Source organism: Carlito syrichta, unplaced genomic scaffold (assembly GCF_000164805.1).
Source record: "Carlito syrichta isolate Samal-C Ts95f unplaced genomic scaffold, Tarsius_syrichta-2.0.1 Scaffold138881, whole genome shotgun sequence".
Classification (NCBI taxonomy): domain Eukaryota; kingdom Metazoa; phylum Chordata; class Mammalia; order Primates; family Tarsiidae; genus Carlito; species Carlito syrichta.
In genome coordinates, this window is record NW_007082977.1 from 11033 (window position 1) to 18767 (window position 7735).

The 7735-nt window shown below is 37.5% G+C and overlaps 1 pseudogene; it reads right to left on the reverse strand.

The window, feature by feature from the left end:
* Positions 1-1070: 1070 nt before the first annotated feature.
* Positions 1071-4574, reverse strand: LOC103251308 (annotated as a pseudogene).
* Positions 4575-7735: the final 3161 nt, after the last annotated feature.

Sequence of the window (7735 nt, forward strand, 5' to 3'; positions counted from 1 at the left end):
AAACCCCGTAGAGGCAATTCCATAAAAAAGGAAGCTTCAATTGTGTTGACATTCTCTGCAGTTCTGATAAATTATGAATGGAAAACCATGCTGGATTGCAGAAAAATGGTATCTGTTTTGCCTACTAAGATTAATATCAGGTTCTAAACCAAACAAGTCAATCAAGTGAAACACGGTGCTGTACTACTATGAGGTTAATGTCTTGAACAGAGAAGACTGACACATTAACCACTCAGCAGTGCCAGAGGCCAGCTGTGCCCCTGAAACACACTTCTGTCCTGGCTGGGATCTGGCACCTTTTCTTGGTGATGGTTTCTCTAGCTTAGTCTTTGATGAGATTCCCAGAATGGCAGTGATGACAGCAATTCCAGTTATGTTCTCCTTGGGAGGACCTCTTTTTCTTGTCAAAGGGAACCGTCATTTTTTTGCATCTCATTTCTCAAGAAAGCAGAAGTTTCTTTCAGCTCAGCCTTTTTCTTACCATATTCCATGACATGGTATAAAAAGAATAATCAATTTATATTTATATCCAAGTTTGTACTCAGTATAAAAACAGCACCTCATCAATAACAGCTACAGGTGGGGTATAACTGAGACCTCCCTGTTTCAAATCCTTTATCATCCTAGATTAAGAGAGAGAGAGAGAGAGAGAGAGAGAGAGAGAGAGACTCCCAGTATGAAAAGCCCAAAGAGCTTTTAGTGGGGTGTCTTTCCCAAGTAATTTTAGCTAAAAGGAGGTACTGATTGGTACTACAGTTAGATTTCACAGAGATTTCCACACTCCTCTCTTAGCCTAAATCCAGAACTCCTTCTCCTGTCTATGTCCAAATTTGCCTGGAAAGAAAGGGAAATTAGACTCCTGAGGACCCTGGGAGATCTCTAGACATTTCTTTGACAATTGCAATTTATTTATTTATCTATTTATCTATCTCAGAGTACAACAGCATTTGATGGTCAGAACAGTTGTACAGTGTTACAGTCAGCCACAGAAGTCATGATGGAGGACAGGACCCAACCCTTCCCCACACCAGGCAAAGCAGTACTGGACAAGAGCTGGCGTGTGGCTGGGCCTACGTCCTCACCTCCCGGGCCTGAGGGGAGACCCCCATATAATAACCCCCAGCTACCACTCTGTATTCATCAGGGGAGGGTGTCCACCCCACATGCAAGAAGAACCCTTGCCCCAGTGTCAAATGGGATGGGGATGCGAGAGCCATAGTGAGGGGAAGCCCTACGTCAGCTGTGAACAGAGGTTCATCGATGCTGGCAAAGCTCCCCTCTACTGTGGCCAGATTTTCACGCATGGTTGTCTGCACCTGGGTCAGGAGAGTGGTATTGTCCTTAAGGGAACTCGTGATCATCTGCTGGGTGGTGTCCAAGTGTTTCAGGAGTTGACCAAACTGCATGGCTTGCTCGTGCAGCTGCTTGATGGTGACAAGATGGTGACTAGCTCAGTCAGGGAGGAGGTGATGAGGCTCCAGCGCGGTATGGTGTCATAGAGCTGGTGCCCCTTGCTTTGTGTATCTGCATCCTCCATTGAGGCTTTGTGCTTGGCAATCTCATTCACCTTTCCAAGGACACTCTGTAGTTGAGCCTCCACTTGGTCCAAAACCGCAAGGTCCAGGGCGCTCACCTTTGCCTGCAACAGCTCTACAGTCTCCATAAGACAAGCTCCTGCAGTTCTGCAGACAGGGGATTCTACGCATCCTGGTCACAGTGTACAGTTGCCTCCAGTTCCATCAGGTGTTTTTCGAGTTCTGCAACCTTGGCAGCTTGAGAGAACTTAACCTGCTCAGGCCAAGAATGTAGTTCGTAAGTGACAAGACTGTTATCTGGGGGAGTCCCAGTGGTGCCTTTTCCCCCTGAACCCCTTTTGCTGTTCTTTGTTGCTTCTAGTTGCAGCAGTAGGCACTTTGCCAGAGCACCGTCGGGGTCAGTGAGGTTGACTGCAGCATCTGGGCCCAGCAGCTTCTCTAGGTGGGAGGAGACCAGCTGCTGCTTCAGGTAGGGGAAGACTGAACCTTGGAGTGAAAGTTCTCACTTCTCAGGACTGTCAGGCAGGAAGCTAGGTGTGATGTTTTTGAATTGTCCATGTGAGCTTGGGCATATCAGCAGTGAGACTGAATACCTGAAGACCAGAATTCCATCTCCAAATATTCTGAGTAATGTAAAACCCAGGAGGCATGAGATAGCCTGGAAAGGGAGACATGTTCACTAATTGTCACTAGATAGATGCTTGTCAAGGAAGCGCACAAAGGTGGATATAGAAAGACAGACTTAGGTTTAGAAAAATAAAACTACATAAACATTTGTGCACATACATACCTAGGATAAGCAGACATCAAAGTATCAAGTACATAGTTGTAACTATCTACTGACAATTCATATTTTTCACCCCCCCCTTAGATTTTATAGCTATTATTTTTACTTCTATGAAATGTTCATTTATTTGCTCTCAGTTCCCTGGGGAAATTGGAACTTTTCTTGCAATTTAACATTTCATTTCTGACTTAACCTTCTTTTGTCAGATTTCCTTTTATTTCAGAAATAATATTTTTGCAGACACTTTGAGATCTTCATTTTTCTTAAAGATCTCTGCGTTCTTAAAATTGAGTTACAAACCACAGAGAGTAATGGCTTGTTCACAGTACCTTCTATGCGAAAATATTGGAATATGGTTATCTGGTAACAAACACTGCTGTGGTCTGAATGTCTCCCCCAAATTCGTAGCTGAAACTTAATCACTCATGTGGTAGTATTAAGAGATGAGGACATTGGGAGGTGATTAAATCGTGAGGGAAGAAGCCCCATGAATGGGATTACTGGCCTTCTAAAAGAAGATGCTAGGAGCCATTAGCTCATCCTGCCATGTCAGGATGCAGCAGGTATTGTCATCTAGGAAGCAGAAAGCGAGTTTTCAACAGACACTGAATCTGATGGTGCTTTCATCTTGGAATTCACAGCCTACAGAACTGTAAGCAATAAATTTCTGTTGTTTATAAATTACCCAGTCTAAAACATTTTTGTTATAGTGGCAGGGATGAACAAAGATAGAAATCATGACCTGAAACTGTGAAACTTCTAGGAGAAAACATGGAAAAGCTTCATGTTATTAGGCTTGGCAAGGATTCCTTGGCTATGACACTCAAAGCACAGGCAACGACAGTAAAAAGAGACAAGTGGGACTCTATCAAATTCAAAGACTTCTGTACAGGAAAGGATACAATTAACAGAGTGAAAAGGCAACCTATGGAACGGGAGAAAAGATTTGCTAATCATTTATCTGATAAGCCACTAATATCCAAAAAATACAAGAAACTTTTACAACTCGGTAGCAGTATATATATACATATACATATAATTAATATATATATGTATATATGATTGTTCATATACATATATATGAATGGTCATTTCTTCAAAGAAGACATACAAATAGCCAGCCGGTATATGAAAAGACGTTCAATATCACTAATCACCAGGGAAATGTGAATCAAAAAGACCATGAGATACTAATTCACGCCTGGTAGGATGGCTATTAATAATAAAAGCAAAAAATAACAAGTGTTAGCTAGGATATGGATACATTGGAACCATTATGCACTGAGAGTAGGGATTTAAAATGGTGCCACAGCTATTATCATACTGCATTTCCAACAGTAGGGAGCTCTTAAAAAATTAAAAATAGAAATACATATGATCCAGTATTTGTACTTCTAGGTATTTAGGCAAAAATATTGAAATCAGCATATTGAAGAGACATTTGCATTCCCACATCCACTGCGGCATTATTTATAATAGCCAAGATGTGGAAACAAAATAAATGTTCATTCATGGATCAATGGATAAAGAAAATGTGGCATGTGTAGATGTTAACATTCTACACAATGGAATGTTATTCAGCCATTAAAAGAGAAGGAAATCCTTCCATATACAACAACTTGGATGAATCTCCAGAACATTATGCAAAGGGAAACAAACCAGTTATGGAAGGACAAATACTGCATAATTCTACTTATATGAGGTATTTTTAAACAGTCAAACTCCTAGAAGCAGACAGCAGCATGGTGATTACCAGGAGCTAAGGGAAATGGAAAAATAATGAGTTGCTATTCAATGTGTAAGTATAAAGTTTCAATTATGGCAAGATGAAAAAGTTCTAGATATATGCTGTACTACATTGTGGCTGTTGCTAACAATACTGTATTGTACACTTACAATAAATTCTGTTAAGAAGTTAGAGCTCATGTTAAATGCCCTTACCACGACTTAAAAAACAAATGAATACCATGAATTCATCTTGAATAGCCTTGAGTAAGTAGGTTGGCATTTTAATTGCTTCCACATGACCAGTGTGGACTCTGCTTACCTACAAATCCCTTGCCTCCTCCATGAAGACTGAATTGCCCCAGCCAGCCTATAGCAATTTTTCCTCACTACAAAATTCCCCTGACTTTTATTATCTGCATCATTTATTTTGTGGTATTATTTGCTACAGTTTCAGTAGCTTGTTTGGATACACAACTTTTAAAATTCTTTAGAGACAGACTACCAACACTCTTACTTTTCCGCATCTTCCTTATTTAACCTTACCTGCCTGGAGTCGCCACACTTTGTTGATGGATTTGCTGTAGACATGATTTCTATTCAATTTCTGTTAACTTCTAAGCCATTGACTTGAAAAACCTCGACTAAATGGTAGAAAAAGTATTTCTTGCAATTGATGATAGATTTTCAAATATCTTTAAGATAATTTTTCATTATTTATACAAATTTTTAACTCTTCTGGAGAAGGAAGTATATGGCATGGTTTGTTGCATTAAAATTTATTTGAAAATTTGGAAGACAGTATGACTTCTTTTGGGATTCAGATTCCTTCTCTCGAAAAAAAATATTATCCTCATAAAGTTGATGTCTATTATATTAATGTTGACTAGAATATCAAAAAGCAATATATTTTCTATTTTCTTAAGATTAAATTTTTGGAGTTTATTATTTCATCTAAATTTTCAAATTTGTTGGCATTAACCTTTTTATATTTCTCTCCATTACCTTATTATCAAGATACAAATGCCTACTTAATCTGCTTGATTCCTTATTTGTATTTATTGTTTCTATGTGCCTTAGTTCTTTCTTCTCAATTAATTTTACCAATTTATTAAAAAACTTTATTAGGTTTTTCAGTTCTTACCTTTTTAATCTCCACATGTATCATTGCTTCAATGTCTGTTTTTGTCTCTGTTATTTGCTGACATTTGTTCTCTTTTTTTTTTTTTTTGAGTTGGAGTCTCACTCTGTCGCCCAGACTGGAGTGCAGCGACCGCTTCCGACCACCGCAGCCTCGACCTGCTGGGCTCTGGCTATCCTTTCGCCTCAGCCTTCCAAGTAGCTGGAACTACAGGCGCGTGCTACCACGTCCAGCTAATTTTTTGATTTATTGTAGAGATGAGGTCTCGCTGCCCAGGCGGGTCTCAAACCTGCGGGCTCAGGCAATCCACTCACCTCAGCCTCCCAAAGGTGCGGGATTACAGGCTGAGCCGCGGAGCCTGGCGACGTTTGTTTTCTTTGTAGTCTTTCTCCAGGTTTTTCCCCATTGATTTTTTTAAATCAGACATTCAAATCATTTTTTGCCTTTCTCTTGTTAATTTGATGGTTAAAGTTTAATCATTAAAGATTGTAATCATACAAGTTTAATGATATCATATGGGTTTGACATACATTATTTGTCTTATTGCACAGTTTTAATTTTCATTAGTATTTTTCTTTGACGGTCCCTGTATTATTTAGAAAGTTTTCTGTTGAAATTCCCAAATGTGTGAAACTTTTAAAGTTCTTTTCATTATTGGATTCTAATTTATCTGTGAATTGGCCAGAGAATATGATGACTATGATGAAATCTGTAGAGACTCACTTTATAGACTAGAATACGTTCAATTTTCCTGAGTGTTTAGTGTATGCTTGTAAAAAGTTTGTACTCTCCAGTTGGAGACTGTGTTTTGCATATAACTACTAGGCACATGTGCTAGTTTGCTAAGTTATTAAAATCCTTTGAATTACTTCGAATTAGATCACTTTTAGTTCTCAATTAATCCCCAAAATGCATGATTTAAATTTTCCCCCATTATGACTGATTTGCAGATTCGTCTTCTTAAATCAAGCATGTATTTACATATTTTGATTCTATTATGATTTATATTTAAAATGTATATATATAGTTTCCTGAATAAAATATATTTGTTATGATGTGACCCTCTTATTTCTGGTAGTGTTTTCTGACTTCAGTCTTTTGTCTGTATCAATAAAACTGCTCCAATTTCCTTTCAGAGAGTAATTGTTGAAAATATATTTCCTATTCTTTATTTCAGCCTTTATTTTAGATGTGACTTTTACAGTAATGTATACTTGAATAATATTTGTAGTCCAAGTTGCCCACTTTTGTCTCTGAACTGGACAAACTAATTGATTTTACATTGTTCTGACTATGAACATATTTGGATTTATTTTTCTAGCAAATTACTTTGTGATTTGTATTTTCTCTGCTTCTGTCTCATACTTATTTGGACTGATGAGTGCACTTTGCTTCTCTTTCATTTCCCTCTGTTTTTTCACTAGTCTACAAGTTATGGACTTTTTCCTCTATCTGTAAAGGAATGACCCTCGCAGTCTTATGTGCATATTTATTTCAATTAAGTTTAAATAAATATAATTACCCATCCTTTTAACTATAAATTGGTCTCAAAAAGCTCTAATTCTGATTCCTTTGCTCCTCATTAGAGCAGAGGATTTTTGTTGATTTTTTTATTATTAACATATGGTTAATCATAAACTCAAAAATTAAAATTATTGTATGCAGTCAATGTTTATTTAGATTTACTTAGATGTTTACAGCTATCTTTGTTCAAGGTTATTTCTTTCATCTTATATGTTCCTTCCAGTAGCATGTTTTCTTCAAGAATACAAGTATTTTTCAAATATCATCTATTGCTTGTGTTTGCTCTCAAGTGTTTACTTTTAGTATAAAAATATTTTTATTTCTTCTCAAACTAGGCAATAATTTTATAAAGCATACAAATTTAGATTGATAATTATTTTATTTAAAAACAGTGTCTTAGCCTTCTATTTTCTGTTTCTACTCTTATTGCCTGTAAGGACCAACCATGAATTTTATTGTTGTTGCTGATAATCTTTTTACTTTTGGCTACTTTTAAGAGCATTATGAAGTTTCACTATGATGTATCTCGGTATATATGCATCACTCTTTGAAATTTTGTGTTGGGTTATGTTGAGATACCTAGATTTTAGAATATTTGCCTTCAGCCAATTATAGAATATTCTTTTTTTTTTTTTTTTTTTTGAGTTGGAGTCTCACTCTGTCACCCAGACTGGAGTGCAGTGGCTGCTCCCGGCCACTGCAGCCTCGACCTGCTGGGGCTCTGGCGATCTTTCCGCCTCAGCCTTCCAAGTAGCTGGAACTGTTTATAAACTACTCACATTTTGTCTCTCAGCTATTGTTTCTTTTCTTGTTCAGTAGTTCAAATTAGATGTATGTTGCTCCACCTATTTCTGTTTTCTATATCCCATAAAATCCCTTTTGTTCCATCCATCTTTTGCTTCTTCTGAACTGTACTCAAGATACTACTTTGTTCAGTTCTACCTTCCAGAAGAATACCATTTTTCCTTCAGCTGACCCTAATCAGCTGCTTAATTTATTTTGCACATTTAAAACATAAAGCTG